General features: G+C 48.1%; 1 protein-coding gene and 1 long non-coding RNA gene across 3 annotated transcripts in view; one reads left to right on the forward strand and one right to left on the reverse strand.

Annotated features, from left to right (window-relative positions):
- Positions 1 to 26,121, forward strand: part of PTPRA (protein tyrosine phosphatase receptor type A) — a 114,574-nt gene that overhangs the window by 61,072 nt on the left and 27,381 nt on the right. Inside the window, exon 1 of one of the 2 annotated variants that reach the window (XM_069014768.1) lies at positions 22,347 to 22,439. The exons of the other annotated variant lie outside the window; for it this stretch is intronic. The gene's annotated coding sequence lies outside the window, so the exon portion shown is untranslated. Of the gene's footprint in view, positions 1 to 22,346; positions 22,440 to 26,121 lie in introns of those variants that run through there. 2 annotated transcript variants of the gene reach the window in all.
- Positions 878 to 4,477, reverse strand: LOC138110083 (uncharacterized). The gene is made up of 3 exons (XR_011150789.1): positions 1,820 to 4,477; positions 1,600 to 1,686; positions 878 to 1,431 (listed from the first exon to the last, which is right to left on the reverse strand). It is a non-coding gene; the product is annotated as an uncharacterized lncRNA (long non-coding RNA).

Here is a 26,121-nt window from a genome sequence, read left to right on the forward strand (position 1 = left end):
AGTACCAAGCATAGAGAGAACACTGGAGGTGGAGGGGGTGGAGGAGAACATCTGGTCCCAGCTGATACAAACCAAAATCCACGAAATTCTGGACTTGCACCCAGCAGTGGTACAATTGGAATTGCACTGTCTTGCCCCAAGACCATGTGCTATAAACCACGTGCAGGTTTCAGGAACGCGTTTGCCCAGCCAGACACAGGGCAGCAACGGGATTAGCCAGGTCAGTGGTTGCTAACACCATTAACTTCTCCTACCTCCTTTTCCAGAACTCAGTTCTCGTGATGTTATTTAAGGATTTTGTAATCCAAATCCTTGAGGTTCCTTGCTGAAAGCTAAAACAAATACATCCATCTTATCAGGTCTTTCCAAGAGCAAAGCATGGAAATCCCCTGTCAGGCTGGCACCGTCACCGGTGTTTTCCTCTCTCTCCACCAGCGACTTTTCCTTTAATATTGCTCTACAAATCTTCCCTGGATTATGCAATGATTAAGAAGAAAGAATGAAAAATTACACAGGAATCTGGCAAGGGACACATGGACCCCTCGCAGCTCCAGCTGGTGGTTGGATGGATTTGTGATGCATTAAACACACGAACGATCTACTTGTGGTGCAGAACCGCCGGTGCTTGGTCAGGGATCTGTTCCCTTTTCACACAGAGTCATCCTGAGGGCAAGCAGATATTTGGGTTGGGGATTTTTGTATGTGGATGTACACAGGGGTATAAGGCAGGCTGGAAAATGGAATTATTCTGTGTATTTCCAAGGGCTGTGATCCTTTACCTGTGGTGGTCTAAGGTGGGTGCAATTTTATGGGAAGTGATACCTGGCAGCAGGTAAACGGCTGCAGGTGGGGAGAAGCCAGACAAGCTTTTGATGCGTAAATCCTCCAGTTCTGACACAAAATGTGATATTTGTCTTACAAACTCCACCGGTTGCTCTGAGCTTCATCGAAATATAACAACACTTGGGGTGAGAGAGGGCACAGTTGGCACCTGTGGAGCCAAGGGATGAGCTCGCTGGGGAAGGAGGTAAATTATTGCTCGGGGAACATGGAAGGGCGATCTGGGGACCAAGGAGGAGGATGGCTTTAGAGAGAAGCTAGATTTTGGTTGACCGTTGCTGAGGGAATTTAATTCCCAAACTTGAATTTTAATGCATTTTAGAGATGCCCATCAGTATGCAAGACATTTTCCCTTTCTCTCCTGTCCTCTCTTAGCCAGGTGGTTCTGCCCAGCCTATAAGTTGCAGTGCAGGAAGTGGGGGGTGTACCAGGTGAAATGTGGAATATTTAGGGAAAGAAATACTGTGATCCATAGTTTTGCTGCTGCAGAGAGCATTTGTGGGATGGGAGCTGTGTCTGAGCTGCTTGGCTGGGTTCTGCTTCCATTTGATGTGGTTCGTGTGCCTTGGTGAGCAATTCTCTTTGGGAGAGCTGGAGGGAGAGGAGAAGCTCTTTAAAGTGAAACACTTCAAATATAGATGGAGTTTATACTACAATAAAGCTGTGTTTTACCTCTTCAAGGCTCTTTTTCCCCTGTGGAAGGTGCCCAGCTTGGCTGCACCTCACTCAGCAGATGTTCTTGGCAACTTCAGGTCTTACCTTGGGCTGAGCTTTGAGGAAGCACAAGGTCAACCTGCTGTCATTCTGGAGGAAGTTTGTAGGTTCAAAATCCAACTAGACCTGTTCCTTAATTTAAAAAAAAAAATAATAAAAAGCAAGCAAACAAAAAATATTAGTATGGACCTCTTCCAGTCTTGTACAAGGGGGTAGGGAAGTCATAGAATCATAGAACCATAAAATGCTTTGGGTTGAAAGAGACCTTAAAGACCATCTAATCCAACCTCCTGCCATGGGCAGGGACACCTTCCCCTAGACCAGCTTGCTAAATCAACAAGATCATGTGAACAAGACCATGATATTGCAAAAAAACTTTGTATTTGAGACAAGCTAGTTTTGAGGATGAAATGTTGCTGTTTCTTCCCCAAAATGAGTGGATGTTATGGCATCCAAACTGACACCTGAGCTTCTGAGGCACAGGTGGGACTGAGCAGGATGGTCTCTGCAGCTGCATCCCGTTTGGGTTTAGTTATATAAGGTTCCTCCTTGCAGAGAAAACTAGTGGGGAGGTGAGAGCTCTGCAAGAGGGGGAAAATGGCTCAAGGGATTAAGCAGCAGAAAAGTGGTGGAGTAGCTGTGGAAGCTGGGTTGGGTTTTTCAGGAGAGAAGTTGGTCAGGATTTGTGTTGTGTTGGTGTTTTAGTCCATGCAAGGAGACTCAGATGTGAGGAAGGAAGAGATGGGAGTTTAGCAGGCACCTGCTGGGATGTTCAGTGTCTCCCTGCCTTCATCCCAAAGGTGAACTCAAAATTACAGGTAGTGACCATGAACAGTGTGAGGGCTCTGGATAGAAAGAGTTAAATCTAAGCAAAAATGAAATTATTTGGAAGGGCTGGAGCTCTGCCCTTCAGTGCTTCCCCAAACTGGAATGTTCAAGAAGCCCCAGGAATGGCTGAAACACCTCGGGATCCCCGTGAAGGGTGGTGTTGGCTGGATTTTTATCTTCCCAGTCTGTCTTGGAGTGAAAACGCAGCGGAGAGGATGAGGTTTCACATGGGGAGAGCAGGTGTCCCCTAAAGACACCAGTTAGTGCTGAAAAACCAACCTGAAACTCCAGCTGCAGAGGGTCAGTGCCTCCAGCTGCCTCGGGCCACGCCACTGCCAGCTCAGCATGTCTCCAAATGCTGCTGGGAAAGGAAAGCAGAGCCCTGGTCCTGCAGGTGCTGGGCTACAAGAATACCTCGACATGCACATTGTGGTGCTGCTCCACCTCCTTCCAGAGCTGCCAGATGCTCACTTGGGCTGTCCTGGAGCTCAGACACACCTTGGGCAGGATGGAGATTTGTTTCCTCAAATGACAGGTCACAGGAAATGAATTTTCTCTTCAGCTGCCACTGTGATCAACCCGGCCTGAGTGCCATCAGCAGCATTAAAAGCACCCTCAAATATTTCACCAGGGATGCTAACAGGTGTCCACAGCATGAAAACAAACTGGGAATCCCGGTATGGCACTGGTTTTGAGCCAGTTGCTCTATGGAAGGTCAGCTTTGCAGGAGGATGCTTCCCAGCTACTGTTTTGCTTCACCAGTGAATCTGTTAAAAGTCCTCTTCCCAAGCAGCCAGAGGTTCCATCAAAACCTGTTTAACATCTATTTCTTTATTTTTATGTGCTTTGAACAGGGCCTGAAATGTTCCATTTGGGAAGATGGTTTAGTGAGATGTTGGCTGGCAACCCAGCTCTGCATTAACTGCTTTAGAACCATCTATTCCCTGCTTCAATTTTATTTGCCTTTAAATAAAAAAAAGATAATATCTGCTAGACACCGGTTTGTTCATCCCTCAGGCGGGTGTTCAGGAGTTTCCATTGTTTTTAAAGTGGCTGTTTCTGGGCTTTTGGAAGGGCTGTCAGCTTGCTGAAGTCCATGATGGATCTGTAAGAGGAATCTCACAGGAATCCTATCTGCTTAATTGGAAATGCTGGTTAAGGGATGGGATGCAGATGATCACCAGGATGCTCAGCCACACCCTTGGTCCACACACTGTGCCCTGGGCATCCGTGCTTTGTAATCTCATGGGGGCAGCCCTGGAGTTTGAGCTTTAGCAGGGGGAGAAACTCTTCCTCAGTGCTTCATGTCTTGCTTGTAATGAAATGACTTTATTTTCTTGTGCAGCAATCGTAATTTTAATAAATTTTCCCCGTCACAAAAGGAAAGAAATGTTGTGAACTGATTTGCTGCTTCTCTTCACCGTGAGGCAGATTTTTCCTTTTCAAAGGAAAATACCTTTTAAAACATTTGCTCTGCTTTTCAGCTTGAATGATTTCATCCATACTCTGATTTTTATGAACAAAGGCTCACAGCAAGATGACTTTCAGCCCTTTCAGCTGTTGATTTATCCCAGTCTTTATTCTTGGGAGCAAAAATATGGAAAAATTCTCTGTTACACCATTTTTAACATACATTTTCAGAGTTTCATACCACAGGGTGTTGTGGGGTTTTTTTTCCCCAGCGATGCTTTAACATCTGAATTTGGTACAATTCGCTGCTTTTGAAGCATTTGGTGACTTCTGCTTTGTGCTTGATCCAGTTTTGATGTGAATTGTCCAACTTCTGTTTCGGGGGAGGAGCAACATTATTTTTTTTCTCACCAGCCTACATGGCATTTAATCCATCTGGAGCACGTGGCTGCTGTAATACAGAAACCACACTCTTTTTTTTCACAAATTCTTCCCTGTGTGACTTCAGTAGTTAAAGCTGGTTCAGTCTCCTGCCCCGGGACTGCTGTGCTGGAAGCTGAAATCTGTTTGTGTTTAAAGATGCTGCTTCTATTTTGGTAGGAAAATGCATCATTGAGAAGTCTTTCTTCCCACTAGCTGCACACTCAGCCTGAAATAAAATTTCCAGGGGCACATCCTAATGAAATAACCCACTGGGACACAAAAAAAACCTGCTGCTGGTAGTGGGACCAAGCTGGATGCTTCCCAAAAGGAATAAGTTAAAGTCTTGTGTAGCAGAGGTTGGGCACAATCGAGGTTAGTGAGTGATGAGATGGTGTTAGAAGAAAGTTGTTGGCTAAACAAAGTCTGATGTGTTACAGGATAGGAATTTTTATATTGGATGCAGTATCTCATCAGCAGAAAATAGCAGGAATATGGGAGCACTGAAGCTTTTGGGGCTGTTGGTGGATGGGAGGCTGGACATGCCCTGGCCATTCCCTGGGCTGATCCCACCGTGTGGGCAGCAGGAGAAGGGGAGGATTCAGTGCCTGAAGAGGCTCCAAGAGAGCTGGAGAGGGACTTGGGACAAAGGATTGAGTGATGGGACAAGGGGGAATGGCTTCCCACTGACCAAGGACAGGGATAGATGGGATATTGGGAAGAAATTCTTCCCTGTGAGGGTGGGGAGGCCCTGCCACAGGGTGCCCAGAGAAGCTGAGGCTGCTACTGGATCCCTGGAAGTGCCCAAGGCCTGGTTGGATGGGGCTTGGAGCAACCTGGGATAGTGGAAGGTGTCCCTGCCCATGGCAAGGGGTGGAATGAGCTGATCTTTAATGTCCCTTCCAACCCAAACCATGCTGTGATTCTGATTTTAGGATGATATTTTCATTCAATTTAAATAGGCTGGGATGCAGTGAGGGTTATTAGCAGGGCAGGGTGGTTAATTAACCCACAGGACACGTGAGGAGGTGCAAGGGCTGTCTGGACGCAGCCACTATCACTTGGAAAGCACCAAACACAGTCATTTCACCTGGAAACTTGGGATTCACAGGAGAACAGGAAGAGCAGGGTTCTCAAAGGCACATCCAGGGATGTGCTCTCGAACCAAACTTCAGAAGTTAACAATGTGGTGAAGAATGAAGGAATTTCTCCCCTAAAAATGGATGCAGTTGCGTAGAGGATGTGTGCAGGGACTGAAGAAACCCCCCCTACAGTTTCCTTTCCATCAGTGTCACTGCCTCCCTCACATGGATCGAGATGAATCCAGTGGGAAGGACACAACACTGGAGAAGGGGTTGGGTGTCCCTTTGTGACAGCCACCATCCCCACCAGCTGATGATCCTGATGATCCTGCTCCTCTTACCTCACATCCTACACCCCATCCTTACCAGTACTCCTAGAGGGATTTACAGAGCCTCTGAAGCGATTGAAGTGCTCACAAGTATTTGAATGTCCCAGTAAGTATTTATCTGCAATTAAGGTCTTGGAAAAACATTGTGAAACACGAGCCATCATGCGAGTCCTGCTTCCCTTTGTGGCAAACTGGCAAATGCTGGCTTTGATCCTCTCTTATCCCTATGGATCTGAGCCCTCTTCTTTCTTCTTTGCACAGAGGACCCACAAAAGCATCTGGGACTGTGCACAGGGCCCCGAACAAGCGGCAGCCAGGCTCATCTCTCCAATTTTCAGGCTCACCAGCGCCTTTTGTGAGATGGTACCAGCTTTGGTACTTCAAAGAAAGGTGTCAGAAATGCAAAAATGAGCAATTAAGGATTAATCTGCTTGTGGGGATGGGTATCTGCCTCCCCCTCCTGATTGCACTGTAAATTAGTGGTTGACTTGAGCCCTGTAGTGGAGCTATTTATACCTCGAAGGTTTGAATTATAGCTGGATAGATTATATCATCCCTTTGTTTAATCCTTTTTCCTTTCTTCTGTCGGGCTTTTGACCTCAGTGATTTTCAAAGCAGTCAGATTCGCTTCCTACGGTTTTCTTGTGATGGTATTTGTATCCAGGAAAGGGGAGGAGAATTTAGATGGCTTTTTCTGTACCATTTTATTTTCTCTTGCTCGCCCTTACTCATTTCCTCATTCAGCAGCCCAGTCCTTTTCTTTCTGTTTTAACCTTTTTAGGCGTTTTCATTTCACAACCGTCATTGCCTTTCTAAGGCTTTTTATTTTCTAGGGCTTCAAAACAGCAGAGGTGAGGGGCAGCCTGGGTGAATATTCCACTTTATAGGCTTGAGCTCTTCCCAAAAAGCTTTGGAATGAAGCTCTCCTGCCATGCACCTGCCTGCTGGTCAGACCTACAGCTCTCCTTCCCCCCGCCACCCAAGGACTGAGTGGTGTGAGGGAGGGTGTTGTTGCTCTTGGATTTATTGGCTGTGATTTTGCAAATAAATGCTTTATAATCACTTCCTTGCTGCTCCTTGCAGCCAAGAAAGGGAGATGTGCAGCCAGGGAAGGGCAGGCTGCCTCCCTGTGCTCCAGCTTTCCCTGTGGATATGCATTTCCTATTTCCAAGACTGCTTTCTTTTAGACCTCTAATAAGTGTTAGAGGGTTTAGAATGTATATTTATTCTTACAGCTCTCTAAAAGTTGCGTTTTAAACAAAAAAAAACCCAAAGTTGGCCCCGGGTCAGTGGCTGCAGTGGTTCCTGGCTCTTTGCTCCACTGCTGCAGTTTGGATTTTCCCGTACTTCCCGTCCAGGAGAAGCCATCAGGAAAATAAAGGGCACAGGAGATGTGGAAGTCGACTGAATATTTTTAACTATTAGAACATGCTGTACAAGGGTGGGAATTAAACTCTGCTGCTGGAGCAAGCAGAGAGTTCCTCTGCAGTGAGAGCTTCTCTCACATCCTCCTCGATGGGTTTTTCTACCTGGAGCAGCCCTCCCATCCAAAAAATTCCCATTGGCCTTCACATCCTTGTGTAGCAAGGACTTACACACACGGTTCAATGTTTTGAACAAGAGGGAATGGAGATATCCAGCAGAACTCCTGACAGGAGTGGAGACCTTTAAAAGTGAAGCTGAGCTGGGCTGGACACCAGCTGGTGGGAGCAGGAACATCTGTGGGATGGGAACAGCTTTTAATGACTTGTAATTCCCCATCCCTGTACTTCCCAACCCCTGGAAGTGTTCAAGGCCAAGTTGGATGGGGCTTGGAGCAACCTGGGCTGGTGGAAGGTGTCCCTGTGCCAGAGGGAGGATCTTGAAGTAGCAGGAGGCTCTTGGATCTAGTGGGTCATTATTGGCTACAGTGGGAGAATTTCCATTATGATCAAACCCAAAATCACCATTTTTTGTAAGAAACTAGAATAGCTTTTACCACCAGATGTGGGTGTAAAATCCTGTGGGGAAATAGGATGGTGGTTGGAGTAGAGTTTTCCGATCTAGTGGGTTTTAGGACTTTTTCAGTGGAAAAGTCATTGCATTTTTGATGCCCTTTATCAGCATGTGCTTAACCTCCAGCCCGGTGGATATTTGGGGGTTTGTTTATCTTTTGCAGCCCTTCCAATTTTTGTGAACAAATAATACTTCTTTGGAGCAGCATTTGAGCCCTTGGTCCTTTTTTTCTCCAAGCTGCTGCCCACAATTTGACCACATCTCAGCCTTTCTCCTCCATGGTATTTCTGGGAAGTCGAAGCTGTTGCCTGGTGCAGAAAGGCCAATCATGGGATAAACTCAGATCCTGCGTCTGGAATGAAGTTGGGAATATTCATCAGGCAACACCAGTATCATAACCTTCATTTTCATACACTTGGGGAGTGTTGCAAGCAATTAAGGCTGATCAGATGGGACTGGTCCCTCTCCTCTCTCCCCTTATCCCACCCTCTCTTACTCTTTTCTTTGCCTTCATTCCCTCCTCCCTAAAAAAGGAGCAGGGGAAAGAAAAGCAAAGTAACTTGTATGGATAGAGGGGACATGTAATTATGAGCAGTGGGACCAATTTAAAAAGGAAGATTTCAGAGAGACTCAGACTTCCTTTGACATGTTGAGGGGTTTTTGGTAGAGGATAAAAGGAAAATAAACTAATTTATTCCTAAATTGTAATTCCTTTTTGGTATTAATCTGTTTCATTAGTGTAGTTCATAAATGCACACAGGCAGGGGAGAGAGGGGGGCTGCAAATTGAAATGAAGATATTGTTGAAAGGAAAGTCTTGCTAGGAAAGGCTTCCTGCAGGGAGCAATCATATCCCAGGAGAAGAGCTGGAAACTCCATCGCTTTGGACTTTTGTAAGTGAGACTGGATGGAGCAATTTGGGAAATTTCTTGTAGGGAGCAGTTTTTCTGCCTGGTGGGTAGGACCAGATGATCTAATCAATCCCTTCCCTGGCCAGTCCATGTGGTTTTCATTTCCTCCTGCTGAGAGGTGGGGAGGGGAGCTGAGCTGGGGAGTGCGGTGGCCTTAGGGATCAGTCACTGCTTACAGGGTTGCTGGTTTCCTGGGCTGTGATTCTGCCACTCTGAAATATTTCCAATTAAATATTTTCAATTAAAATAGACTTTTTATCCCCTGCTGTGACTCTTCCTAGGCTTAGGAGGGTGTAACCCTCTTTGCAGGGAGCGCTCTTCACCTTCCCTGAAGCTGCAGCTGAGGCATCTCCCAAAACATCCCAGTGTCCCTGGGGTGTCAGCTCTGGACCTTGTGAACTGAAAATTGTTTCACTGAGATTTGAACAGCTTTTTCTCTGCTTTCACCCATAAAAAATCCTGTTTCCTGTTTGTTCCACAGGACAGAACTCTGAGAATGGGGAAGAATTTGGAGCAGAATGTATCATCATGGAATCACAGGATGGTTTGGGTGGGAAGGGACCTTAAAGTTCAGCTTGCACCACCCCCTGCCATGGGCAGGGACACCTTCCACTATCCCAGGTTGCTCCAAGCCCTGTCCAATCGGGCCTTGGACACTTCCAGGGATGGGGCAGCCTCAGCTTCTCTGGGCACCCTGTAGCTGGCCATGAACTTTTTATTTCCCCTCTCTTTACCTCTTGGTCATCGTGCAGGGTGGTGATGAGGAAACCTTGTGAAGCAGGTTAGGATTTGACCCAGTTGTAACATGAAATTATGTGGCTGCTGGCTGTTGGTGTGTCGTGGCTGAATCATGGCTTGAAGGTCACGAGTGATTTGCCACCAGCCTCGTTTATCTACCAGAGTGGGTGCTGTGCCTGTTGATGGGAAGAAAAGCAAGGATATATGACTTGATATGGATTTCCACGGAGGAATGGAGAGATCTGAGAATCGTTTCTTACCTGGGAAGGATGGTAGTGATGGAGGAAACAGCTGTAGGACGTGGGAGGAGGGAGAAGGTGAGAAAGTGGACTGTGCATAGCATTTAGGAAGGAGATGGATTGAGTTTGGTTTAGTGCTGAGTGTGAGTTCTTGGGATAGAGAGAGCTGGAGCAGAGAGGATGAGGCCTGTAGAGCACTGGATGAAGGAGCAACTTGTGTGGTGCAATTGAGCAGAGGGATGCTGAGCAAATACAACTCCATGGTTATGTTTTTTCTGGAGACACGGGGGTGGATGTGAACACAGTCCACACGTGCCTGGTTTTGAGGCCATGGGATTGCAGTGCCTGTCTTTATTTGCTTCTGTACTTTAGGGCTCGTATTTTCTTACTCCATGTGTGAGAATTGAACCTCAGCTCCGCTGTCCTCTCCTAAGGAAAAGCCTGTGGAGATCTGCCCTGGATCTGTGCTCGGAGCACGTTCACTCCCTTGCACAAGTGCAAGGTCAGATTTCTGAAGGATCTGGTTTTCCCTCAGAAGAAGAGATGGCTTTTCAAAGGAAAAGTCCGTTCTCCTTGACAGTGACTTTATCCCCTTGACAACTCTTAATTCTTTCTGAATTCTCCCAGTGGTCAGGGACAGCAGAAGTTGGATGCTGCATAATCTCCGATCCCCTGCTGGCTTTGCATCCCTCCTCTCAGCAGTGATTTGTAAATATTATTTCCCCCCAGTATTTTAAAGGACATTTTCATCTCCCCTGGCAGAAGAAGGAGGATATTTCTGGCACTGCTGTTGTATCAATTTTGCTCCTTGTTTAAGATTAATATTAAAACTAATAACAACACCAAAGCAAACTCAATTTTGGTGCTTTCCTCTTAATTTACCCATTCACTTAAAGTCCTGGAACTGCAGCTTTGCTACCACTTGAGACTCAAAATGCAAATTTAACTGAAGATCACATGGAAATCAACTCATCCATCTTCTGTGTGATGAGCAAAGGTGCATAAAGGGAAAACCAAACTGTAATTTAAACCTTGGCAGAAAATAGGGAGGAACTGTGGGCTGCTGTCATGTTGATTGTTTGGGCAAGGCAGTGGGATTTTGCTGTGTTGTTTCTATTTAGCTAATTCTTAGCAGCATAATGGCAATTTTAGAAAAGTTATTTCAGTCAGCAGCGAAACTGCAACACAATAAAGATAGATTTGTTCCCCTGATAACAGTTTTGATCAAGGTTTCCTTTTATCCTGCAGTTTTTAAATAATTGGCCCGCTCGCTCTTGGCTTTTATTGTACTGGGGATGTTGTAAATTCAGATTGTTTTGTAAACCTCTAATTTTAGACACGTCTTGATGCTTATTGTTCCCTTCATCCCCCTTTTTTTAATACCATGGCACAACCTCTGCAGAGAGGCGGAAATCATCTCTGTCCTGAGACTTTCATGTCTAGACTGGATGAAGGGCACGAAAATGCAACCAGAGCAATCCCCCACCAGCCTTTTTTTAAAGTCACTTCTCCTTCCCAACCCCAAACCCCGGAATCTATTCCCTTTACCATAACACCAGGCAAAAATAAGCGGATGAAAATCATAAATGCAGCTTTATTGAGTGAGTGTGAAATCAGAAGCAGCTTTCCAAACCAGTAGCTGTGTATAAAAGCCAGCGCAGGCATCAGGGACACAATTGAGTTGCTAAGGCAGAGTTTTCCAATCGTGCCCCGTAGAGCCCCGCATCGTCTCATTATTCCGCTCCAGCGTCAGCCAACAATGGGGGGAAGATAAAAGCCTGGCAACCCGTTTGCTTAGAGGGGTCAATTTATCCCAGCTCTTTGTAGGGCAGTGTAATTTTAGGCTTTTACGTGGCGGATCACGCCGAAATCCTCGCTGCAGCACTTCCGTAAATAGGTCAGGAGGGGACTCGCCGTCGGGAGAGCGAGGCCGGGATCGCACCTCGCTTAGAGGGAATTATGTTTTCTCAATGAAAATAAGATGGTTTTGTCCCTATTCACCCAGTTTGTAAAGGGGAAAAAATGGGTCAGTTGGACACAGCGGCGTGTTTCGGTGTGCTGCGTTCGGGATGGAAAGTTCGTGGAGCCTGGAAGGGACGCTTTCTCCCACAGCAGCAAGGAGGGATTTCCTTTTTTTTTTTCCTCAGCAGGAACATTGGAAATTATATATAACAGGTGTTTCACCTTTCTGAACGTTATTCTGATATGCTTGGTTTGTTTGGCACAGATTATAAAGCGGTCGTGGGGCTGTTTATCAGCTCCAGCGCTTCTGGGTGACCTTGCATCTCATCTTTGGAAGCAGCTTAATACCTGTAGCATCCCAAAAAAAGGATCTCAGGGTTTTTATTGATAGCTTTTGTCAATAGAATAGTATTATTTTGCTATACCAATCATATATAATGATATAATATTTAGCTAGCAATAAAATAGTATTATTTTGCAATACTCTGACAAACTGCAGGTGTTAGGCATGGTCAGGGGTTTGGCCACAGTGGCAAAAGACTTGGGAAAAATTGGGTGGAGTGCTTTATTCCTCCTCTCCCCACTGACAAGCTAATAACTAATTGCTCAGGGAGGAAATGGGAGGACTCTGGAAGGCAATCAGGTGCCAAGGTAAATGCAGCCTGGCCCTGCCTTTAACCGATTTTCACAAGGAGTCCTCCTTCAAAAGAGCTGGGGTGACATGGTTCAAGGTGAACAGAAGGCTTTGAACATCCATGAGCAGGTGATGCAGATGTCTGAGAGGCTTCCTCTCTCCCTCTGTAGAGAAACATGCAGCAGGCTGGGATCTGTCCTCCCAGGGCTGCTCAGAGCACTTAGGATCAGAGCACTGCAAAGGATCCATTAAAAAAAAAATTAAAAATCCACTTCTCTCTGCCTTAACGTGGATTTTGCTCCCAAACCACATGGGAGATGGATGGATGTGTGGGGAGAGTGAGGGGTTGTATGGAAACCCTAAGTTGTTCTTCCACCCAAACCACAGATGTCCTGGTAGGCATGGGATAGCCAAATGTTCGAGATGCTTCTCATTTTGCTGGGAAAGAGGAAGGAAAAAGGCCACTTCTGTTTGTCTGTTCTGTGGGAATGCCAGGGCTTGGTTCAGCAGGGAATTGAGACCTCTGTGCTTCACTTCCCAAGAGAGCTTCTTCCATCTAGTGCAACCAAAGGACTTCCAGGGTAAGACTTGAAATCAAATTTTCCTCTCCCAGTAAAACCTGGGGTCATCTGAGGATGGCCAAGAGCAGCGACACTGAGGAGCAGCAGGAGCAGGAGCTCTCTCTTTTTATGTGGTCACCCAGTATTTTCATCAGCCTGAACACAGGTGTTCTTCTCTCTCCTCCCTCTGCTGCTCAGCTGCCACTGAGGTTCCATGGCTGGAGGCTGCAGCACAGAGGAACAGCTCCTCACTTGGCTCAGCCCCCTTCTCCTCTCGCTGTCACCTCTCCAGTTCCTGCCCTTTCTCATCAGCCTCTCACCCAGGAGCCTCCTTTGATCCTGACAGTTTTCCTCTATGAAAAGGGTGGAAAGAGCCCGAGTGGCAGCTCCCTTGGGCTGGGAGAGGGGAGGTGGGTGCACAGTGAGACACACACAAAAACCTGATGCCGCTACTCTGTGATGCTGAAACAATATCTGGCTCCCTGATCCCAAAGTTTCTGCACAGCGAGGAGGAATGGAGATGATGGCAAAGATCTGGGACACATCGCTGTCCTTGGCTGCCCAGCTTGTCACCTGCTTCCAGGCTGGCTCCCTGGCTCATGGCAGGTGAGCAGATCCTTGTGCCACAGGTGTGGTCCTGGGAGCACTTTGCTCCAGGGACCCACTGGGTGTGAACAAGAGGCGCCAGATTTCCCTTCTCCTGCCCCACCAAGTCCTCCTTTTACTGCAGGGCTTGTGCAATTTGATGTCCCTGAGTGCTCCTATGCTTTGTGACTCATGGTTTTTACCTGCCAGGCTGTTAAACCCCCAATTTTGGTGTTCCATGTGCCAGCTCTTGTAATAGCTCAGGTCTTTTGAAATGGAAAAGGAGCAAAAGCCCCAAACAAAAATGCTGTTGGGCCATGAGGGTCTTGTGGAGGGAGAAGCCTGGAGTGGTGCTGGGCAGCAGGGACAGGTTTAGATGGATATTGGGAAGAAATTCTTCCCTGCGAGGGAGGTGAGGGGAGAGAGCAAAGATGCTGAGACATGAGATGATGCTGATGGTGAGATATGGGGTGCCCCTCCAGTGGGGGATCAGTCCAGAAGCACAGATCATGGTCCCCATGCTGTACTGACCATCTGAGATACTTCAGAGCCAGCTGTCAACACAGAAGCACTTAACTCCTGTCTTCAAGTGAGGGTGGGGATGGGTGTCAGCAGGGGCCAAAGGCTGCTCCAGTAGTGAGGGCTGATGGAGAGCTGGGAGGGTGCAAAAGGGGATGATGTGGAGCTCATGGAGACTCGTGGAGCACCAAAAGCCAACAACTGGAGGGATCCTGTCATCTCTTCCAGCGGGTGCCCTCTAAGAGCAGGAATGGAAACACATGACTGCACACACCCATGGGGTAAACCAGCACCCTTTCCCAGTTCATACTGGGATACCCAGCTGGTCCTCAAACCCCAGATCCCAGGTTGGGTGCTCCCCTGAAGTGGTGAAGCAGGAGGAGAAGATGCCAACTGCAGGCTGTGTTTCTGGTAGCTCGTCTCTGACTTAACAGGAAAAGACTGACCACAGAAAATGTACAATATTGTTTTTCTCTGCATTTTCCTGAAATCTGTTGAACCGCTTTGCCTGTGGAGGGAGAAGAGGAGGGGTCACATGGGGGATGGGGAGGAAGAAATAATGGTGGCTCTGTTCAATGGAACTCCCCTAACAGACAGTTTGTGTTGTTATTTTCCCCCTCCAAACACATAGATCTGATCTGAAAATCCCGGGCTTAAAAGCACAGATGTTTAGTCTGACACACAAATGTGGCATCGTTCCAGCAAGTGAAACAGCTGGAAAGTTCCTGGTGAGTTCCGAGGAGCTAATCTGGGATGAGAGGAGTTAAAGCTGCTCAGCAACAGCTGCATCCTTCAACCAAATCTGAAACCTTCCTTCCCTTCCCTCCAGGTCCTTCCCTTTGTACTAAAGCAGCTTTCAGAGATGTTACAGCTTCTCCTGTCCCTCAGAGTGTCCTCTGGAGCAAGGGGAGAATCAGTGGTGGGGATAAAAACCAGCCTATGGCAGTGCCACCAGGCTGGATATTGTGAGGTATTTTGGGGGTCTTATCTCTGTGCCCAAATAGGTCAGGGGGAAGATGGTGTTGGATTAATTCTGTCTCTACCTTAATGTCACAGCCAGAGATGTGTTGGGGTGTGAGTTGGGATGGGTGGCCATTCATCTCAAACTCATGAATTTTAATTCCAGTCCACACCAGCAAGGATTGAAAGTATCTCACTGTTGATGTTCCTTCCTGGACTCTTAATAACTATCTTAGCTTCTGCCATGAATAACTGGTTCCTCCAGGTGGTTTAAGAGTATCCCACACCTGAAATGCCCTTCTGCTGCCAGGAAAGGCCACCTGGAGAGAGCAGATACTGCTCTGCTTTGCCCTGTGCTCTCTCTTTCCAGTCTTTTCCAGTAGTGCACAACCTGCTTTAGAGGCTGAGCTGTACCTGTCATTTTGACTGCTTTGGAGCTGGGAGGGGGTCAGAATTCCACTCAAGAATCCTTTGTCTTCATTGCCATCCTCTGCAAAGTGGTGGTGGAGATATGGGGCTTTCCTTCAGCAAAGCAACCAGGGGGCACTTCAGAGCTAATCCCTTTCTTGTGCTCCTGATGGGATAATTCATTAATCGAGAATGAAGACGGCACCATTTTTTCCAAAGACTCCAGGTCTGCTTTTCCTGCAGCTTCCAGAGTGGGAGGTGGGGAGCAGTCAGCATCCAAACGTGTAATTGTACAAGCATTTGTACATCGGAGCATCAGGGATGTACAGAGCATGTGAAGAGATCCCATAACATCTGGAAAACCTGGGTTTTAAAGCCAGGCAAATCACACCCAGAACCCATGGGATGCCTGTAAGGCTGTGGGGGAGAGGAGTAGAGGAAAGTACTCCACAGAGGAGTAGAGGCTTGTTGGTTCATATTTAAGTCAAGGCACTTCTGGAAATCATGTCTAGATCTCTGAAATTGATTGGAGATGGTTCCTTCAAGAACGGTGCCCCAACCTGAGGGTGTTATTAAGGTAGAAATAGAATCATAGACTCAGTTAGGTTGGAAAAGACCTCTCAGATCATTGAGTCCAGCCATTAACCCAGCACTGCTGTGTCCAAAAATGACCCTGTAATGAACTGACCACTTGTAACATCCCTTTTGCTTTGTTTGTCTGTTAGATGTTGCCCCTTTTCCATCTGTAGGATTTTGGTTTTAAGCCTTGTGCGTGTCCCAAAATGTCATCTCCTTTTCTCCCTCCTCTTTGGTACATCCCTGCATTTGGTTATGGAAGGATTGCAGGGGTTCTTCAACTTGGCACTCATGTCCCCCCATTGCTGTACAAGGACAGGATGGCTTGGGGTGCTACATCACCCATTTGGGAAGAACCAATCCCATAGATAATCATCCAGGAATGTGTCTGATTTGGGACAGGGCACAGCTCGGAGATGGATGTGTGCCACTGAAGGATTGGACTGGATTTGGTTTGGACTAAGGGCAACAAGGAGGATTTGAGCCAGGATGGCCTCAGGGTGCATGGCATGGATTCAAAAGTGATGGCACCAAGCTGAGAGGTGCAGGTGATTCACTTGAGGGACAGGATGCCATGCTGAGGAACCTTGGCAGGCTGGGGAAGAGGGGCCTCGTGATCCTGATGAGGTTAAACATGGCCAAGTGCAAGGTCCTGTGCCTGGATCGGGGCATTCCCAGGATCAGAACAGACTGAGGGATGAGTGGATTGAGAGCAGCCCTGCCCAGAAGGATCTGGGGGTGTTGGTGGATGAAAAATGAGCCAGGTCACAGCCCAGGAAGAGAATTGTACCCTGGGCTGTGTCCAAAGAAGGCTGGCCAGCAGGTCAGGTGAGGGGATTCTGTTCTCTACTCTGCTCCCAAGGTGCTCCATCTCCAGTGCTGTGTCCAGCTCTGGGATCCACAGTACAGGAAAGACATGGAGCTGCTGGAGCGAGTCCAGAAGAGGCCACGGAGCTGCTCCAGGGGCTGGAGCCCCTCTGCTCTGGAGCCAGGCTGGAGAGCTGGGGGTGCTCACCTGGAGAAGGGAAGGATCCTGGGGGAGCTCAGAGCCCCTTCCAGTGCCTAAAGGGGCTCCAGGAGAGCTGGAGAGAGACTTTGTACAAGGCCTGGAGTGACAGGACACAGGGAATGGCTTCCCACTGGCAGAGGGCAGGGTTAGATGGGATATTAGGAAGGAATTTCTCCTTGTGAGGGTGGGGAGGCCCTGGCACAGGATGCCCAGAGAAGCTGTGGCTGCCCCTGGATCCCTGGAAGTGTTCAAGACCAGCTTGGAGCAACTTGGCCTAGTGGAAGGTGTCCCTGGCCATGTCAGGGAGGTGAAACTGAATGGTCTTTAAGGCCCCTCCAACCCAAACATGCTATGACTCTGTAAAAACGAGATGAGTTTGTCAGGCCGGGCTCTTGCGCCGCCAAACACCGTCCTGGTCTCGAGCAACAGACTTTGTGTTGTGTCCGTGCAGGCACAGAAAGCCCTCTCTGTTGTGTGGGAGCTCCTGTACCATTTAATGCCTGGTTTGGGGGGTCTCTTATTTAACAGCAACACTGAGGAGCCTTCTGTGTATTATGCTGCTATCCAGGGCCTGATGGAAATGGGTGTTTTTGTAGTAAAGCTGCTTTTCAAAGCCTTTTAAAAGGAACAGCAAAGACTTTCAAGGATGGGGATGTCTCGGGTGCTGGCGTCTTCATTGCTGTTGGAATGATTTAATCTGAGTGGAGGGCTCTGTCCTTCCGGATGGGACTGAAATTAATTTAATTCAGCATAATTTTGTTTGGCTTAGGTGCCTAATGCAGGGGGATTTCAGCTCTGTCGTAGCCTCTTAATGTTTATTTTCATATCACTAAAATCTAAGTGACAAATGGTGATGTTTAATGGCTGCCCAGGGAGAACTCGTTTATTGGGGAAAAAAGCAAAATGGGTCATAAAAACGGAATTCCAGTGTTACCTTGACTCTGTTGTCTCTTTTACATGCATCCAGCCTCTGCTGTCATCAAGGAAACTTGAAATTCCCTCTTTGTGTTTTGTTTTGCACATGAAATGGCCAGGATTCATCTCTTCACTGCTGCCTACATGTGTCCAAAAATATTTGTGGTCCCAGTGCAAACACAATCTCCAAACACTTCAGAGAAGCTGTTCCTTCCGGCAGCTGCTGCCGCCGTGGTGCCCCTGAGCACAGCAGCTCTTCCAGGCTTTTGAGCAGGTTTTCAGCACAGAACTGCCTCACCAAAGGATGGGAGCATTATTTTGGGAGGCTCTGTATTTTTTGATTTGCCGTGATGGGCATTTTACTGGTATGTGGCCGGAAGAAATAATTAAACTGGTAATTTGCTGGTTTTTCATGTAATTGCCTCAGGAACTTGTTCTCTTTTCTAGCACTGAGCTGCAGGTGACAGGACAAGGGGGAATGGCTGCAAACTGACAAAGGGCAGGGATGGATATTGGGAAGGAATTCTTCCCTGTGAGGGTGATGAGGCCCTGGAATGAATTTCCCAGAGAAGCTGTGGCTGCCCTTGGATCCCTGGAAGTATCCAAGGCCAGGTTCGACGGGGCTTGGAGCAACCTGGGCTAGTGGGAGGTGTCCCTGCCTATGGCAGGGTGTGGAACTGGATGATCTTTAAGGTCCTTTCCAACCCAAACCATTCCATCATTCTGTGATTCTGTTCTTGGAGATGATGGGGTGCATCCACCTTCGCTTTAGGGAGGGACCTCAGGCTTCTCCTGCAGCTCCATCTAGAGGGGAGGATGGTGGGCTGGTCATGGAGGCTGGTGGCCTCTGTGGACCACCAAGGCTCTGCTGTCCCCTCACCCAACATCCCACCCTGCAGCACCTTGCCAGGGCTGTCAGTCGTGCTTTTCCTGATCTTGGGGTTATTCCTGACCCCAGATCCACGTTGCTGCTGGAAACCCTTGTGTTTAGTGGGGAGGACACCACAGCCAGACTCAGTTCCTTGCCCAGACGCTGCTGGGGAGGACCATTTCTCTACTGAACCTCAAAAGCAGAAGCAGGTGCTGCTCCCTTGGCTGAGGATGCAGAAACCACACACAGCTGCTCTGCAGTTGCTTTTGGGGTGGATTTCACAAGAGAAATCATTGCTGTTGGGGCCAGGGCTTTTCTGGAGAGGAGGTCCCAGCTGGACCTGCCCAACATCTGCACTATGGCTGTGTGGGCCAACACCTCCATGGACCTCTGGGCTTGCTCCTCTAACTTCAGCTTTCCTCCCAACCATGGGCTTTGGTTTTATGTGATACTCTTATTTTAAATGCCATCCTGGAGGGAAGAACACAGCAGTGCTGAGTGTCAGGTTACCTTCCCTATCTGAGTCCTAATTCTCCCTTTTTTTTTTTATATAGGGTTCTCTGGAATTCCCAGCTACCCGGCTGTGCCCAAAAAAAGGCTGGTTTAGACCTTAGCAACAGGGTATTTTTGTTCAGATTGTATTTGTTCTCCTGTGAGAGCCATTGTTCTGTCCCATGCCTTGGCCGCTTCGAAGGCTGGAGATAAAAGCCCAGGCTGACAATAATACAGTTGAGTTCAGCCTTTTGTTGGGGAGATGAAAATAGAGGATGAATTGTGAATAACATGGGAGGGCTAAAAGTCAGTCGTCCCAGGATGTTGGTTAATCACTTCAAAGATAAGAAGCTGCATTTTAATTATATATTTTTCAGAACTACTGAACATTAGGTTTTGTGTCCGTATCAGCAGGGGCTTGAACCCACCGTGGTGTTTAGGACTGGTTCTTACAATCTTGTGTCAGCAGGAAATATGTTTATTGCAGTGATATTGGGTTTATGGTAGGTTTATAGCAAAATATATATATAATTTGTAGTGGCTCTATTGTATTAGGTTTATAATACGTTTGTAGATACATAATCACAGAATTATCGAATCACAGAATGGTTTGGGTTGGAAGGAACCTTAAAGTTCATCCAGTTCCACCCCCCTGCTGTGGGCAGGGACACCTTCCACTAGCCCAGGTTGCTCCAAGTCCCATCCAGCCTGGCCTTGGACACTTCCAGGGATCCAGGGGCAGCCACAGCTTCTCTGGGCACCCTGTGTCAGTGTCTCACCACCCTCACAAGGAAAAATTCCTTCCCAATATCCCATCCATCCCTGCCCTCTGCCAGTGGGAAGCCATTCCTTGTGTCATGTCACTCCAGCCCTTGCCCCCAGTCCCTCTCCAGCTCTCCTGGAGCCCCTTTAGGCCCTGGAAGGGGCTCTGAGCTCTCCTTGGAGCCTTCTCCTCTCCAGCTGAACACCCCCAGCTCTCCCAGCCTGGCTCCAGAGCAGAGGGGCTCCAGCCCTTGGAGCAGCTCCGTGGCCTCCTCTGGATTTGCTCCAGCAGCTCCACGTCCTTCTGATGTTGGGGGTCCCAGAGCTGGACACAGCACTGGAGGCAGAATCTCCTCCCTTGACCTTCTGGTCACATCCATAAATATATTTTTATATAATGTGTTTATAGCAGTAGCAATGATAGAAGGTGCCCAGCTTGGTTTGGCTCCGTGACCTGTGCCTACAGCATTGCTTTGCCTTAAACGAGGACACCCCTCTTGGGCACAGAAGATGGAAAGGAAAACAGGTGAAGAAAAGGCAGATTAGAAAAATTGGTAGAAAACAGATGGAAACAAAAGAAAATAAAAGAAAGATAAAGGTGGAAATAGAACCACTAGAGGCAAGCAGAGTGTGGTCAGTTTTCAGGAGCATGGGCTGATGAGAATAAATATTTGGGACACTGACCTGCTGAAAATGCTGACAGTGTGAATAATAACAGGGATCACCCCAAAACTCCACAGACCGTGGAAATCCTTTCCTTGCTGAGGGTATTTTGATGGCACTCTGGGCAATAGCTCCTTTTTGCTGAGATATTTATGTTCCCAGAGAACTTCCTGCTCACATCAGCTTCTAGCAAGGCTCCTCATCCCTCCTGACAGATTGTCCCTCCCCAGCTGCCCTCACCTGCCGTCCCTGTAATTGGCAATAATTTCCCTAAATGCTCACAAAAGCAGATGTTCTCTCTGTGGTCGCATCCAGCCGGCTTATATTGCACTGGATACACGAGCACATGGAATTAAAGGACTAATTCCTGTAAATAAGCCTATTAAAAGGTTGGAAATAATGCCTCCAACTAAACCATCAATGGCAGCCGAATCCCACTGGTTGCATTAATTTGTTATCTGCAATGTGCCAATCCCAGTCCGCCCAGGACCGGGTGCCCTCATGCTTGGCCAGTTGCTTGTATGTGGTGGTTGGTGGGTGTCTTGTATTGTTTCCAGCTCATAAATCACATTTATAGGTAATTAACACTCCATCTAACACTTCCCCAGTATTGCTGGTGAGTGGGAGAAGAAATTGCTTCTTCGTGCAGTTGTGAGTGGGGGGGACTGTGCTTTCAAGGCTTTAGGTGATGCTGCTGGAGAAAAAAAATTATTCTCACTTATTTTCCTGCCTCAAAGCAGGGGAAAAAAATGTGTCTCTCCAGTTCTTCTCCAAGTTCTGGATGTAAGGAACATTTTTTACAATGAGAGTGGTAAAACCCTGGCACAGGTTGCCCGGGGAAGCTGTGGCTGCCCCATCCTGGAAGTGTTCAAGGCCAGGTTGGACAGGACCTTCAAGACCATCTCGTTCCTCCCTGTGCCACGGGCAGGAACACCTTCCACTAGCCCAGGTCGCTCCAAGCCCCATCCAACCTGGCATTGGACACTTCCCGGATAGGAAGCTCTTCAAACTCTATAAAATCCATGGGCTCAGTTTTCCCTGGCCCCACATGTTCAGCACCATTTCATCCACTCGCTGGATTGGTCATCCAAGAAAATGGAAAAATCGTGGCATTTCGGTGAGCTGACTTTTTAAGGCAGCATCTCTCTGGGCTTGCAGCTCCAGAAATACCTGTCAGGCAATTTTCCTTCCACCTGGAAACACGCTCCGATGTCTTATTTGTGGATTGTGCTGAAAAACAGTTGTGTCTGGCAGCACAACTGCTCCAGTCAGACTTTTCAGCTTGAAGCCTTCAGCAGAAGACGTGCCTCACAATGCTTTTGGCACTCACAAAAGTCAGGGAGGAAAACGCTTCAAATCCAGTTCCCCTCGTTTGCAAACCTTGTTTATAAACCCTCACAGCCACTGGTAAAATCATGATTTTGGTTTCTCTGGAGAGCAGAAAAACACAGTTAATGAGAGATGCAGGGGATGCATCCCTGGCCCCGCTCCGGCTGTCACCATTTGTACCTCATCCTCAACCTTTTTTTTTTCCCCCAGTCTAATACATGCAAATATATGTAAAGAGTAAAGACTGTTCCACCGAGTCTTGCACGTTTGTTCAAAGAGGAGGAAAACAAGTCGATTTTACAGGGAATTTTCAGGCTGAATTTTTAAGACCTGCCTATAAGAAAAGACCCAAAAAGCAGCTGTTGGCCGCGGGTGCTGACCGAGGTGATTCTTCCTGGCGTCTGTTTTCCCTGCGCTCGCAATCGTAATGTCATTAATATGGAGCTTTTGGAGAACTGGAGTATATCCTAATTAGCAGCCTCTGATTTTTTTCCTAGTTTCATAATCAGTGATCTCGGCTACACCACAAGTGTTACTGTGGCAACAGGGCTGAACTGAGCAGCGGTGCAGAATTACCGCAGGTAAAGCGGTGATTTCACGGCTCCGCGGCACTTTCTTAGCCCGGGGGCTGCTCCGTGGGACGGGCTGGCTGCTCCCCGCACCTACAGGTGTCCCGGGTGGATTTCAGGGTAAGCACAACCACGGAGATTAAGCTGCATGACCGAACGCATGCATTTTAATTGGGGCTGAGCCTCTGTAATGAGATTTTAAGGCTGTCATGCGAGTGATCCCCTCCGACACCTTTGTTTTGAGTAGGATGCTCCGAGCCCTCAGTGCCTGAACGCTCCCGGCTCAGTCTTGGTGTGGAGCTGGGACTTCATCCCGGTCCTGCAGAAAGGGCTGAGCTCAAACACTGGGCTTTTATTTTTTTTTTGGGGGGGGGGGGGTTCTTTTATTTTAAGCCTCATTTCTCCTCCCCATGCACCGTCCTCTCTCTCTCCGAGAGGCATCTTGCTAGGTAGGGATGTTGTCATGCTGAATAATGGCCATCCTTCATCCTGACTCCTCCATCAAAAGCAACCAGTCCTTTTCATAGCTGAAATGTGAACTGTGCTCCTGTTTCCTTTGTACACGCCTGGGACTTCGGAGGGGACACCCTAGAATAGAATATTTAAGGAAATATGTTCCTGTGTGCCTTGACTTTTTTTGTTTTGATTATTAATTAATGATTTTGAATAACAAGTTGAGCCAGCTTCTCCCGTGCCTCTCCGGTGGTTGTTCTCCACTTCCCAGTGCCGTGTTGCAGCTGCAGTGCTGATCCCATGGGGAAAGGACACCAGGAGAGTGGTCTTATACTAGCCAGGGGTTTTTACAAGCTCTGAGGGCATTTCTTCAGCAGATCTGTGTTAATCATCCCAGAGGAGGTCTCACCTCCCTCTCCCTTTTGCAGCACAGCTTCTGATGCGTCCCATCCCTCACCTGCAGCAAAAAACCCTCCAGTCCCAGCACCTTCCTCGTGGTGACAGCTTGGAGTTTGTCCTTCACCTTCCTCCTCCCTGCTCTCACAGCTCCCTCAGGCTTGGCTCACTGCTCTCCTTCTCAAAACTTCCCCTTCTCTTGCTCTCACCTGTCCCACCTCGATGCTCTGTCCTTTGGGAAACCCTCTCCAGCTGGTCATTCTCCACTGCTACAAGCTCAGGAAGCTTTTCATCCCCTCTGTCTCATCCATAATTTATTCCCCAAGCCATCCCAGTTTATTCTGCAGTAGCAACTGGCACATATTCCCACGATCACACATCTGTGGCACCAGGAGAAAAGAGTGGCTGAGGGCGAATTAAACCTGTTCTAATTATGAGAGTTATTAGTAAAATTATTATTAGGAAAATAATTTGTATTTGTAGTGCTTCCCCTCCGAGGCACCTTGGGCAGTTTCCAGGCTGTGCCAGGGGTGCCCTTCCATGCAGCTCCATGGACAAGGATCCTCAAGGGCCTTGGTCTTAGATGTGCTGCAGATCTGCTCCTGGCTTCATCCAGGGATGGAGCCTCATCCCCTGGCTTTTACGTCCATCATTTCAGCATGAGACCATCAAGTCTGTAGGCTCTTTGTTAGTATTTGCTTGTTTTTAAACATACAGGGACAAATTTCTTTCCTAAAAGCAAGATAATACCGAAGGGTAAGGTCTGACGTGCCAGTTACAGAGGAGGAATTGTGGGGGTTGGAACTGCATGATCCTTAGGGTCCCTTCCAAACCAAACCATTCTGTGGTTCAGTGACTGGTACCCACTGTCAACATTTCTGCATCTTTGTAGGAAATTGAACTATTTCGTGTCCCAAAAACACCCACATTTATTGTTTTTCTCTGGGTTTTTTTGCTGAAAATCTCATCAGTTTATTTTTCAGTTCCAGAAGTGTTTGGACAATGCTTTCAGGCACATGGTGTGATTTTTCTCAGGCACATGGTGTGATTTTTCTCAGGCACATGGTGTGATTTTTGGGGTTGTCCTGTGCAGGATCAGGAGCTGGACTTGGTGATACTTGTGTATCCCTTCCAACAGCCTGCACAGTGTAGGGATCTCCTACTCAGTGCTGGGTGCTTTCTTATTCCACTATGAGCTTCAATCCCAGCAGCTTTGCTTTTTGAAAAGTTTGCAGGACAGTCAGTTACAGAATCACAGTGATAGACTTTGGAAGGAACCTCTGGAAGTTACCTGATCCAACCTCCCACACCAGCAGAGCTGCCAGATCCGGTTGCACAGGACAGTGTCCAGACAAATTTTGAATATTTCAAAGGAAGGACACTCCACAACATCCCTGGACAACCTGTGCCAGCACTTGGTCACCCCCACAGCCAAAACGTGTTCCCTGATGTTCAGAGGGACCCTCCTGTGGTCAGTTTGTGCCCATGGCCCCTTGTCCTGTCCCTGGGCACCACTGGCTAGAGCCTGGCTCCGTCCTCTCTGCACCCTCCCTGCAGGTGTTGATGGACAGGGATGAGGCCCCCGGAGCCTTCTCTTCTCCAGGCTGAGTAGTCCCAGCTCTCCCAGCCTTTCCTCAGAGCAGAGATGCTCCAGTCCCCTCACTGGGCTCTCCCCAGTCTGTCCATGTCCCTCCTGTCCTGGGGAGGCAGAACTGGACCCGCTGCTCCAGGTGTGGCCTCAGCAGTGCTGAGCAGAGGGGCAGGATCCCCTCCCTGGACCTGCTTGGGGAACCTCCTTCCATGTTCTGGCTGGTGAACACCTGATTCTCTCCATCCCCCCACAATGGCTTTGCACACGTGGCTGCTGCTGCCAGGGGGGCTTTGAGAGAGGATCACCATGGGGTGGGTTAACATCTCACTAAAGTTCATATTCACAGGAAAGGCTCATCCTGGTTCAGACCTGCAGTTTTTATCATCATCCTAACAGTGACAGATATTTCTGGGTGCCCAGAAATCCAGGTGGGAAGAGGGTTGGGTTCCCTCCTTGCACGTATTGTGCTCTTGGTAAGATGAGTGTGTGCTCACCTGTTGGACTGAAGGATGTGAAAATGCTCCAAGGGCTGGAGCTCCTCTGCTCTGGAGCCAGGCTGGGGGAGCTGGGAGTGTTCCCTGGAGAAGAGAAGGATCCAGGAAGGCCTTCAAGCACCTTCCAGTGCCTAATGGGGCTCCAGGAGAGCTGGAGAGGGACTTGGGACAAGGGCCTGGAGTGATGAGACAGGGTGAAATGGCTTCACACCGCCAGAAGGCAGAATTAGGTGAAAAAATTCATTAATGTGAGGTTGTTAAAGCCCTGGCACAGGGTGCCCAGAGAAGCTGTGGCTGCCCCTGGATCCCTGGAAGTGTCCAAGGCCAGGCTGGACGGGGCTTGGAGCAGCCTGGGAGACTGGAAGGTATCCCTGCCCATGGCAGGAGGTTGGAACTGGATGGTCTTTAAGGTGCCTTCCAAACCATGCCATGAGCAAATCCTGATGTGCAGGAAAGCAGTGATTTGTGGAAGGTTGAGTGGGTGGAGAAAGCCACACTCCAGGCCCTTCCCACAGGCTCATCCTCTTCCTCCTGCCCCGTTCCGTTCAGGGGCTGTCGCTCATGTGGAAGCCGCCTGTTTATTTAAAAGAAGAAAAAATAAAAAGAAGAAAACTAAATGGATTTTCAGAAAGGGTGAATGGCTGCTGTGATTCATCTTTTCTGGTGAAGAGTGGAAAAGCAGAGGGTGGGGGAATAATTTTCAGTGACACATCAAAGGCCTCGCTTCAGCTTCAGAGACACATGCGAGGAATTAGTCACTGCACTTTAGTGCAACAAAACCCTTTTTCCTCCCTAAATTCAATTCTTCTCTCCCTGTGATGGCCAACTCGCCACAGCCCTCGGCTATTCCATGTGTGTTTTTACATCC

This window comes from Aphelocoma coerulescens, chromosome 4, assembly GCF_041296385.1.
Source record: "Aphelocoma coerulescens isolate FSJ_1873_10779 chromosome 4, UR_Acoe_1.0, whole genome shotgun sequence".
Classification (NCBI taxonomy): Eukaryota; Metazoa; Chordata; class Aves; order Passeriformes; family Corvidae; genus Aphelocoma; species Aphelocoma coerulescens.